Source organism: Dromiciops gliroides, chromosome 1 (genome assembly GCF_019393635.1).
Source record: "Dromiciops gliroides isolate mDroGli1 chromosome 1, mDroGli1.pri, whole genome shotgun sequence".
Taxonomy (NCBI): Eukaryota; Metazoa; Chordata; class Mammalia; order Microbiotheria; family Microbiotheriidae; genus Dromiciops; species Dromiciops gliroides.
Window position 1 is genome coordinate 292,254,896 of NC_057861.1, and position 12,484 is coordinate 292,267,379.

The following is a 12,484-nucleotide window of genomic DNA, read 5'->3' on the forward strand; positions in this document are numbered from 1 at the left end:
TCACTAATTACATTTCAAAAGTAAAGTGTCATAGTTAAGGACATGCTAGTTATACACCAGCATCACACCATCAAATCAACAACATGCCAATTACTTGACAACAGCAAACCATCCAAGTCAACACTACACTAATTACATGCCAATTATCCCCCATATCAAAATCTCAGTCAACAAAGTAAATTAATCATTGAAAACTTTTCTGATTTTTCATTTTAAGTTTTTAAATTACTTAATTCTTAAATGTTTAAATTACTTTTAAATTTTTTTAATTATGAAATTTTAAAATTTTGAATTTTAAATTTCCAAATTTGTAACTTTCAATTTAGTTTCAAATTTTAAGTTTTCAAATAAAATTTTAAATTCCAATTTCAAGTTTTGAATATTAATGTCTAATTTTACATTTTTAATTTATTAAATTTTAGATTTTGAATTGCAAAATTTCCAAATTTTTAATTTTTTAATTTGAAAATTAAAATTCTCAAATTTGACATTTTAAATTTAAATTTTGAAATTTTGAATTTTAAAGTGTTGAGTGAATACTATAATTTTTGCTTTTTAATTTTTCAATGTTTATTTTTAAGTTTTTTAATTTAATTTTGTTATTTTGGGCAGTTGAGGCCTTGTGGGATTTAGGGGTTTTTGCGCTTTTTTTTTTGGAGTTTTTTTTTTTATTTTTTATTTTGGAGGCTTTAATTTTGAAAGAATCACTATTTTAATTCACAAACAAGAAATTTAATTTCCCCTTAATTTAGAACATGATTCTAAATAAAATCATAACAAATTATACTTGCTACCATTTGTTGTTGTTTTTGTTTTATACAGCCTGCTCATGGGCTCTTACTTGTTCTCCTTTGGCAGGCAGAGAGGCATTACAGCAGATAGAGCACTGGGCTCTATCAGTCAAGATCTGAGTTTAAATTCAGACGGACACTTAGAAACTCTGTTATCTTGGATGTATTATATAACCTTCTATGTGCCTCAGTTTTCCTAACTCTGGACTAAGAGGAATAAGCAAATAACTTAACCTTTCTCTGCTTTCTTTTCTTCATCTGTAAAATGGAAATAAAAATACCTGAAACATCTCCATCAGAAAACATGATGTGTAGAAAGCGTTTTGTAGATTTTGATATACAGATAATGAATATAAAGTATGTGACAGGTCTTATTCTTAAATAATACCTGGATTTGAGGGGATTATACACAGGTTCTCTTTCTTTTGCCCTTCTATTCCATGTGCTCTCTACACCTAAAGGTAGCAGTGACCAGGTGATACAGAGAACCATTCGATTCTGGATGAAGAAAGTGAAGGTCATTTTCAGAGACATATAAGCATAAAGAAAATGTTTGGCAGTTTGGAAAAGGGCATTTCCTTTGTAGGGTCTTACTCTCAGGGAAGAGGGAGAGTTGCTAGGTCAATTTGATTCCTTTTTTGACTTTGTCATCAATTGGCAATGAATTGATTGTGGACTTTTTAAAGTCCTTTTATGTGCTTTTGGAATTTTCTGTGGAATGAAATAAAGACTATTCTGTACTTAATCTGTCTTTTTGTCTTGAATGCTTATGTAAAAGATGGGGATTCTCTTATTTGTAGAAATCTAGATATGGGGGGGTCAGCTAGGTGGCACAGTGGATAAAACACCAGCCATAGATTCAGAAGGATCTGAGTTAAAATCCCACCTCAGACACTTGACACTTACTAGCTGTGTAACCCTGGCCAAGTCACTTAACCCTCAATGCCCCACAAAACAAACAAACAAAAAAGAAAAGAACTCTAGATATGAATTGTATTTAGATTCTATTTTGAGATTTCTTAAAGAAAACTCTGGCAACTAAGTGGTGCAATGGATAGAATCCTGGGCATGGAGTCAGGAAGACTTGTCTTCCTGAATTCAAATCTGGCTTTAGATACCTAGTAACTGTGACCCTGGGTAAACTACTTAATCCCGTTTGCCTCAGTTTCTTCATCTGTAAAATGAGCTGGAGAAGGAAATGGCAAAGTATCTTTACCAAAGAAATCCCAAATGAAGTCATGGAGAGTCAGACAAAATTGAAAAAAACACTGAACAAGAGGAAACACTAAGCAAGGAGGTAAAAATGAAGCAAGGGGATTTGATTTGGGAGATGCCATTAAAATTGTATTAGAGCCTCAAAAGCTATAGACAAGTACAGTATTTTCATTTCTTTTTTTAGTTGCTATACATTCTAGGATTAAACATTATATCATTTTAATCTTGTCCTTTTAAAGTGTCTATTTGTTCTTATTTTTAAAGGTGGGGGAGTAGGACCAAATAGAGGGAAAAGTCCAAGATGACTGGATGGAGAGAAATACACAACTATCATAACCATGTATGCAAATGGAATGAACCAACTCATAAAATGGAAGAGGATAGAATGGATTAGAAAATGGACTAATATGTATATGTATATACATATATATACACACACACACATATATATATATATATACACACACACATATATCTTTACAAGAAATACTTGAAACATAAAGATTACATAGAGTTAAAATTAGGGGCCGAAGAACAATTTAATATACTTCAGCTGAATGTAAAAAAAGTAGCAATCATGATTTCAGATAAAACTACAGTATATGTAGATATATGATAAAAATATAAGCAGGGAAATTATATTTTTGCATAAAGGCACCATAAATAATGAATAAATAATTAATACATCTTTCCATAGTCTCGCTTAACCCCATACTTTATATAATCTTTCCCACACCCCCCTTGAGGCGATTCCCTGAAGAATGGCCCCATGAAGTTATGTGCTGACTACTCCAAGGGAGATATGACTTCTGATTTCCTGAAACCTTCTTGTTCATGAAGATGCAATAAGTACAGTATTTTCGATAGAAAATGAGAACATTGGTGTCCTTTCGGTTCTTCTCAGCAAGGTATATAATGGAGGGTATTGGGAAATAGGGTAAGAAAAGTTGAATTGGGCCAAATTATGGAAGGCATTAAAGATCAAAGTTGAGGAATTTGAATTTGTTATACGAGGTAATGGGGAGCCACTTTCCATGACTGAGCAGGGGAGTAATGCGTGTAAAGTTGAGTACTCCAAAAGATATCATCACTCCTCATGTTGGCTGGTGAGCCAATAGAACTGCTGGCTTTATTAAGGAGCTTTCTCCTTCCTACACGAATTCTGCATCCTTTAATGATCTCTCACTCAGCGTTGCTGTTGCTCACAGCAGAAAGCTAGTGATCATAGGCAAAAATCATAGAGGGAGGAAAATCAACCTTACAAGGAAGGGGCTCTACTTCTATAAGTTGCAAAAGCTTTGTGCCATTAGGTTAATTGGACACAGTGGAAAAGGGCTGGGGTAAGCAGTTTTGGTCTGATGGGCATCAGCCATAACTGTCTGTAGAGTTGCCTTAATCTGTTCCTGGCTGAAAATGAGTATTATAAACTCTTAAATGATTCATGGGCATTTAAATCTGAACCATCGGTTGAGATGATTGGAATACTAAATCACAATTGCTTCAAATGTACCACAGGGGTATGACAATATATGGTTCATAAAAACCATCTTTCATTTCAAGAATTTCTACAGTTCTATGCAAAATACATTTCTAGCTATATCTAGATACAATTTAATGCATCTTGTATGGCTAGGCAGGGTCATAATATGTACCAGTAGTAACTTTTACTTCCCTTGTATTCAACACCCACAAGTCAGACTCTTAGAGAATACATACTATGTTTAATTTCTATCTCCATCCATTAAAGGAGAATGAATTCAACAGTGGAGCTGCTTAAGCATAGGCTGGAATGACCATATGTCAATGAGGCTACAAAGGGAATTTCTTTTTTGGGTAAGGGTAGATTGAGGTCTCTTTTCATCCTGAGATTCTATGTAATGAACCAGAAAGGACCAATGAAGGTCATTCAAAAGGACACAAAAAACCATAAAGAAAATATGGAAAGCAATAGAATTTGTGCCAATTAATTAGTCCCTTGGAGCTCTGAGTAGGAGGTCTATGGAAGGCCCCAGAAATATAGCTTCCTTAAGCCTCTTACAGGACCCTCAGCCTTTGTTCTTATACTCTAACCCAACCCTATTAATTTATAGATGATTAAACAGGCCCAAAGAGGTAAAAGTAACTGTCCAGAGTCACACAAGTAGCAAGGGGAAGGAAGAGCTGGGATTCAAACCAAGATCCTTTTATTCCAAATTCATCACTCTTTTTACAACACAACCTTCATTTTTGCCAAATTTTTGTTAGAAGTCCAGAATTTCAAACTGTTACTCCATAGAGACAATTCTAAAAAAAAAAGAAAGAAAGAAAGAAAGAAAGAAAGAAAGAAAGAAAGAAAGAAAGAAAGAAAGAAAGAAAGAAAGAAAGAAAGAAAGAAAGAAAGAAAGAAATTCTTGAGAGGAAATGTTATAACCCACTGATAATTGACAATGCCTTCTAGAAAGATTGGCTACTATTAACAACTCAGAGCAGGCCCAGAAAGAAATCCCTTCAGTCATTTTTGCGTGAAATATCAGATAAAACAAAACCACTTGTGGGACCAGACCTGAGGCTTCAATTCTGTTGCTAGTGACTGAGTGACTTGGGGCTATTTGGTCATTTATAGTCAAGAAAAGACCAAGTTACCCTTTTCACCTTGTGGTACTCTTCTTTGTGTGAGTTTTTAGGTCTTAACAGCAAAACCTAGACCGGAAACTATTGGGGAATCCAGGAATCTTCTGATTAATGCACAATGAATCAAGGCCCTTGAGGGACCAATATCTGGCCTCTTCTCAGGAGGACATTTGCATTTTATAAGACCAAGTTTTAGCAGATTAGCTGTGAGCAAAATTAAAGTAGGTAAAGCCTATCATTAGTACCACACCACACCCCCCCACTACCTCATCTCTTTCCAATTTCTCTAATCTAAAATTCAGTGCTTTACCTTGGCCACCCAGAAAACACCACTGAACAACTCATTCTGTCCTACTCTCTCCAGTCATTTTCCTAATTGCCAAAACTTTCTCAGTTGTCAGATAGGAAAGGAATTTGAAAGAATATTTGAAAGCTATAAGGCTCCAGACAAGTCCCTCTGCTGACCTCCATTGGTAGACTAGGGGTTTCATCAATCATCCAAGGGTTCCCTATATCAGTGAAAACATGAATCTGTACTCTATTTCTAATGGAAACAAAAGCACCAACAATTAACAAGTCAATAATCTCTGATTTTGTTGATGAAGGGAGGACTCCAGTTACTTAGTGGCAGATGCAACCTGTCCACTATTCAAAATTGGCTAGAATTGCCTGAGGTTCAGGGAAGCTGAATAGTTTGCTCATAGTCACCCAGCTAGTAAGTATCAGAAGTAGGCTTTGAAACTCATATCTTTCTAATCACATGTCCAGTTCTCTATCCACTGTATCATCCCTTAAAATTAAATGAAACTGGGGGTGCCTAGGTAGTGAAGTGGATAAAGCACCGGCCCTGGATTCAGGAGGACCTGAGTTCAAATCCGACCTCAGACAATTGACACTTACTAGCTGTGTGACCCTGGGCAAATCACTTAACCCCCATTGCCCTGCCAAAAGAAACAAACAAATAAATAAATGAATGAATGAATGAATGAATAGATAAGTAGATAAACAGATAAATGAATGAATAAACAAATAAATGAATATTTGGAGGTGTTTTTTTTAAAAAAACAAAAACAGATAACATGGTCCCTGAAGAATGTTACATTCTAATCGGGGAAGATAACACAGAAAAAGGAGCTAAAAAATGAAGAGTCAGGGTTGGAAATCTAGGAGAACAGGACCAAAAGGAGAATAAGGGTCTTCCTGGGCCCCTCCACAAAATGGAAGTCACAGATGGAACTCACCAATGGGAGAAGGGGGCAGCCCTCGCAGGGGGATTTTGAGAAAGATCCAAGGATGTTTGGATGTCATAGGGTGACCAGTCCCTGAAGAAAGTTCCAGTATGATTGAATGGTATCATGCGGATGTCTGGGAGCCAGGAACTGGGCTGGGATATTTTGGGGGGACTTGCAATCTGGTTTGGGAGGGGCTAACTCACCCAAAGAATTAGAGGCTGAGAACTACAAAATTTACTGAGAACTAATAACATAAAGTCCAGGGAGTAAGGTGAGGAAATGTTGGGAGGGGATAAGTTGCTTGGGGGAAGGTCCATAAGTCCCTCAAGAGTCTGGAAATGACAAAGACAGTCAGCCCCAGGCAGTTCATTTGTCTGGGAAAGAGGGGATGGGGTGGTGAATCAGTTCTCAGTAAATTTTGTAGTTGTCCAGGCTCATCACGAATCTTGTAAAAGAAAAAAAAAAGATTTATTAGGAGAGAGGAAAGAAAGTATAGGAACAGATCACTATCCCCCTGGAGTAAGAGAAGACCTGGTCTTTTGCATCTTTACAAAACAAAGAAATGGAAGGAAATTACAAAGTAAGGGGAAGGATCTTTGATAACTAGGTATCAGTAGGCCAGGCAGCATCCATCCATATCCTGCATCTCCTCTTGCTGACCTTAGTACTGCTTATCAGCATACTGGGGTCATGTCCTCCCACACCCCATACCTGAGGTGGGAGAGAGAGTGTTGCTTTTCCCTAGGTCTTGGGGGTTGGGATCTTTAGGTTTCTTGGGGTCCCACTGCATTCCCACAACAGGAGGATTAGAAGGGAATATAAATAAACGGATGAGAGAAGCTTCAGGATACTTGCATGGAAATTGTTATGGGCCCAGGCCACCTCAGAAGTTTTCTGGGGGAAATCAAGGAACCTTCTCCTTAAGAAACTAAACCAAAGGACAGGCACACCTTAAAGAGATAAGCAACACCTGAACTGGACTGAGTTAGCTCCAGGACCATCATCCTTCATTGCAGTCTCCCCCACCCTTTGAAGAGATAACCCTACTAGGCATGGCTACTGCCAAAGTGGTGTGAAGGGACAGAACAAACACCCTTCACCAGACTCCTTCCAATCCACCACCCAATAAGGTAACTTTCCACAGTCAGATATCTGATCACCCCATCAGACCACCATTGGTCCTATATAAAAGTATCTGCCTGTCTTCTGCTTTAGGAGATAGGTATCTCAGAGAACCATACCTCTGTGCCATGTCTTCTCCCCACAAGAAGTCCAAGGACTTCTCTCTTGGTTTCCTTTCCCTAGTGCCTAAATAAAATATTATTTTGTTCTAATTGAATTTGTGTGCAAGAGGTTGTAATTCTTTAAAGAGGAATTCCTAAGAATCTCTACCCCAAACTCCCACTAATTCCCCCATAACAGAAATTATGTGGAGCCCATTAAGAGCTGCATTTCATAGGATAAGAGGGCAGTCCCAAATGTTATGGGGGAAATGGGGTACGGGTTTGGGTTAGGGGTTCTTAGGAATTCCTCTTTAAAGAATTACACCCTCTTGCACACAAAAGCAGTTAGAATAAGGTGGTAGTTTATTTAGGGGCAAGGGAAGGGAAGGGGAGTGGAAGGGAAACCATGAAAGAAATCCTTGGACTTCTCAACCTTCCCTTGCCCCTAAATAAACTACCATCTTATTCTAACTGCTTTTGTGTGCAAGAAGGTGTAATTCTTTAAAGAGAAATTCCTAAGAACCCCTAACCCAAACCCATACCCCATTTTCCCCCATGACACTTACATGTGTACATGAGATGATGGGAGCTTGTCCCCTTTCTTCTCATTTGGCCATTTACTCCCAGCCCTGGCTGCCCTGCCAAGCCGCCTTTCTTGCTTACTATTGTCTACCACCCACCTGGAGGTAGGGAGTGGCAGGAATGTATTTTCACTCATTCAGTACCCCTCTGCCAATTAATCTCCTGATGTACCATGATAAGTCACGTTGAGATCAATGCAAGATCAGGTGGGGGAAATCAGCTGCCAAGGTAACTTGCTGTTGGACTGACCTAACTAGCTTAAATGGACCTTCTCCCTTTCAAAAAACACTCAAGTTACCTTTCCTGGAGTCACAGCCATTCTTTGCCCTTCTTTCCCATGCTTGATCCCAATCATCCTTCACATTCCACAACAGCATCTTCTTACCATCCACTGCACCTTCTAGAACTACTGCCATTTGTTCTGACATTAACCTTCCTGAACTGGAGCAAAGGATGAATTATTGGGGGAGGACTAGAGAGAGAGAGAGAGAGAGAAAAGGGATTACGGAGAGAGAATGTGCGTTGAGAAGCAAAGAAGTATCACAGCAACCAAAAAGCTTAAATTTAGGGGTGAAACATAGTATGAGGACTTTGAGGGAAAAAGTTGGGGAGGGCTGCTGTGGGAGGCAGAAGGAGAGAAGATAGGTTCAGAGAATCAGTTACCTAGCAATAAAGGACAACCAGCTGCCTGGAGTTGAGATTAGATAACATAAATTAGTGGACCCATTCAGCATGGTTTCCTAACTTAAATGTTCTCCTTGATTTTTTTTTTTTTTTTGGTGGGGCAATGAGGGTTAAGTGACTTGCCCAAAGTCACACAACTCGTAAGTGTCAAGTCTGAGGTCGGATTTAAACTCAGGTCCTCCTGAATGCAGGGCCGGTGCTTTAGCCATTGCGCCACCTAGCTGGCCCTCCTTGATTTCTTCTAAAGGAAGAAATGAGGAAAAGTAAGACTGCCTAAAAAGCTCAGTGGACATGCTGTGGAGGGATTCTCAGCTAGATTTTGAATGTTCCAGCTGACATCTGAGGGAGGGCCCTTTAATTTAATTCTTTGATTATGTGTTTGGAGTGCTCTGAAAAGCCCCAACATAATGACAGGCTCGGCTGTGAGAGCTACTTTGTCTCTGGTATGAACTCCCAGGTCCCACCAGGTACAACAAAGAGAATGTGAAATGCAGGCAGTTTCAGAACAAAAGTCATGGCCTGGAGGTGGTATCTGGGGGCCTAGCAATCAGGGGGATTTAGACTTTGTTCAGAACCTAGCCAATATAGACCTTGCCCTGGGAGAATCTATGAGAAGGTACTACCACATAAAAAGCCTAGCCCGAAGGCTAGGTATTGCTGAATCTGGAAGCTGAAATGCAGAAAGACTGATCTCCAGAGGGAAGCATCCTAGATTGAAGCCCTGAAGGTAGGTCTTGCCCTTGGGAATATCCTTTTCATTGTCTGAATTTCAGATTGAATAGTTAGCTAGAGAACAAAGGCAGAAAAGTAGGGTTACAATGAAATGAAGTCCAGTGCTTCACTCCAAATAGAGGAACTATACTTCCTACACTTCTGATTGATTTTCCTTTTTGGAAGCTGTGCTGAGGATGGACTAAACTGGCTTGGAAGATGGCCCAGCTTTGGATTTAGGTATCTTCAGAGATTTGGATAGGTTCTATTAATTGAAGAGAACTTCATTTATGAGGTTCCAGTTTCCTGATATGAATAACTTGTACAATGTAGCCTCTTCCTCTCTAGCTTTCAAATATTCTCTCCAGAGAATATGATTTATGTACTACACTTAAAGGGTGTAGCACAGGGTCTTCCAGACTCAGAAAGCACTTGCATGGGGCCCATTGAGGAGGGTGAGAGGAACAGTTGACAGGAGAAATTGGGAGTCTTCTCTAACAGAGGGGAGGATATATCTTATGGGTCCAGCTTCAAATCTCTTTTGGAAGATGAAATTCAGAAGGAATAAAGAGGCTCTCTCTCCTTTTACCCTGTTCATCCTCAAAAGTGTTTTGCTTCTAACTACTGCCTTCTGCAATCTTCCCTGCCTTCTATTACCCATCCCCCTTCTCTTGTCCCCTTCTCCAACTTTCCTGTAAGGTAAGATAGATTTCTATATCCAAATATGTGTGTGTGTGTGTGTGTGTGTGTGTGTGTGTGTGTGTGTGTGTGTGTATTATTCCCCCTTAATTTTTTTTTAGATATCATCCCATCATATTCAACTCACACCCCTGCCCAATGTTCATGTACACTCCTTCTAACCGTCCTAATAAAGTTCTTAGGAGTTACAAGCTTCATCTTTTCCTATAGGAATGTAAATAGTTTAACCTTATTGACTCCCTTATGATTTCTCTTTCCTGTTTACCTTTTTATGCTTCTCTTGAGCCTTATATTTGAAAGTCAAATTTTCTATTCAGCTGTGGTTTTAGGAATATTCAAAAGTCTTCTATTTTATTGAATTTTCTCCACCGCCCCCCCCCAGGTGATTCTTGGTTGAAATCATAGCTCCTTTGCCTTCTGCAATATCACATTCAAAGCCCTTCAATCCTTTAATATAGAAGCCATAAATCTTGTTTTATTCTGTCTGTGGTTCCACAATATTTGAATTGTTTCTTGCTTGCAGCATTTTCTTTTTGACCTGAAAGCTCTTGAGTTTTGCTATAATATTCCTGAGAATTTTCATTTTGTGATCTTTTTCAGGAGGAGATTGATAGAATCTTTCGATTTCAATTTTACTCTCTGGTTATAGAATATTAGCACAGTTTTCCTCAATTTTTTCTTGAAAAATCATGTCTAAACTTTTTTTATCATGGTTTTCAGGTGATTCACTATTTCTTAAATGATCTTTTCTGGAATTGTTTTCCCGATATATTGTTTTTCCAATGAGATATTTCACATTTTCTTATATTTTTAAAATGCTTTTGATTTTGTTTTATTGTTTCTTGATGCTTCTTGGAGTCATTAGCTTCCACTTGCATAATTCTAATTTTTAAAGAATTTTTTTCTTCAGGGAGCTTCTGTATCTCCTTTTCCATTTGACCAATTCTGCTTTTTAAGGAGTCCTTCTCTGTGGATTTTTGTGCTTCTTTTGCCATTTGACCTATTCTGGTTTGGGGGGTTTTTTGGGTTTTTGGAGCTTCAATATTTTAATCATTTCTCTCTCAGGAGCCAGGGCGAGCGCCAGAGGCAACTCAGAACTAAATCACTTGCCCCTTCCTCTTCTTGTCTCCTCCCAGCTTGAAGAGCTTGCAGCTCTTGATGGCCAGCATCCTCTTGGACCTGCAGTTGGGCTCCACGAATTAGAGCCTCAGCGCGATCTTCTTCGTGGTCTTGGCCTTCTTGCAGAAGATGGTCTTGGTCTGGCCGCCATAGCCACTCTGCTTGTGATCGTAGTGCCGCTTTCCCTGCTCGTACAGAAAGTCCTTGCCCTTCTTGTACTTCGTCACCTTGGTGGCTGGTGCTTGCCAAACTACTTGCAGTAGGTACGCTGCATCTTGGGCACATTCATCATGATGGCGGTGGCTGCTGCTGCTGCGGGCCAGGCTGCTCTTCGGTTCTTCGGCACCACGAAGCACATGGGAGGAGACAGAGGAGGCGCGGCAGAGTTCTGAGAGAAGAAACTGCTGGGAGCCAAGCAGAGCTCAGCGTGGGCTGGCACGAGGCTCACGGGAGGAAGGGCTATTCTGTTTTTTTAAGGTGTTACCTTCAGTATTTTTTGTGCCTCCTTTGTCAAGCTGTTGACTCTTTTTTTTCATAATTTTCTTGTATCACTCATGTTTTTTCCCAATTTTCCTTCAAATTTTGTTATTTAATTTTTTTTAATTCTTTTAGAGTTTTCAAGGAATATTTTTGGGCCTGAAACCAATTCACTTTTTTTTTCTGTGAGGTTTTGTTTATAGTAGTCTTTGACTTTGTTGTCTTCTGATTTTGTGTTTTGCTCTTCCCTGCCACTGAAGTTCTATGGTCAGGTACTTTTTTTGTTGTTTGCTTATTTTTCCAGCTTATTTCTTAACTTTAAACTTTATATTAAATTTGGGCTCTGCTCCCAGAGTGGAGGGGGCACTGTCCTAGGTTTTTGTGCAGCTGTTTTAAGAGGTAGTTCTGGAGGTCTGTAAGTTTTTAGTTCTTCCAAGGTGGTATGACCTAAGGAGAGGTGTATTGACTATTCTCATGGCCCATGCTCTTGTCTGTGAGAGGCCACAAGCATTTTTTTCTGCCTTGGAACTTTGTGTACCTTCCCTACTCCCCTGTGACAGCAAGCTCTGGTGTACTAGTGATACTCTTCATGCTGGGAGGCTACAACCTGGATCCAAGTTTGGTCAATGCAAAAGAGTCCCAATATTACCTGCACTGAACTGCTCTCCACACTCACCTTTGTTCAACAGACCTTTACTGCCAACCTTCTAAATTTTCTTGGGCTGGAAATTTGTTTCACTCCATCCTTTTGTGGGTTCTGCTACCTCAGAATTCCTTTAGAAGTATTATTTGAAGCTGTTTGGAAGACAATTTGGGGGAGCTTAGGCAAGTTTTTACTTTTTCTTTGCCACCCTGGCTCCATTCTTCTCCTCCCCCCTTAATCCCCACCATGGCAGGTTCTTACTGAATGTTGGTCGTATTGAATTCAATTACTGGAGACAATTGTCTCACAACCTTTGATGAGACAGAACAGCCATGAAATCCCCAGACAAATTGGCCCAAACCTAATATTCTTCTATGTCTGTCAGTCATAAGTACTTCTTATGTACTCTGTATAGATTCAGACAATATAACAGATAAAATTGGCTCAATGAAATAGAATGCTACTATAATACTTAAAAATAATGAATTATATGTATGT

General features: G+C 39.0%; 1 pseudogene; it reads right to left on the bottom strand.

The window, feature by feature from the left end:
• Positions 1 to 10,844: 10,844 nt before the first annotated feature.
• LOC122736388 lies at positions 10,845 to 11,167 on the bottom strand (annotated as a pseudogene).
• Positions 11,168 to 12,484: the final 1,317 nt, after the last annotated feature.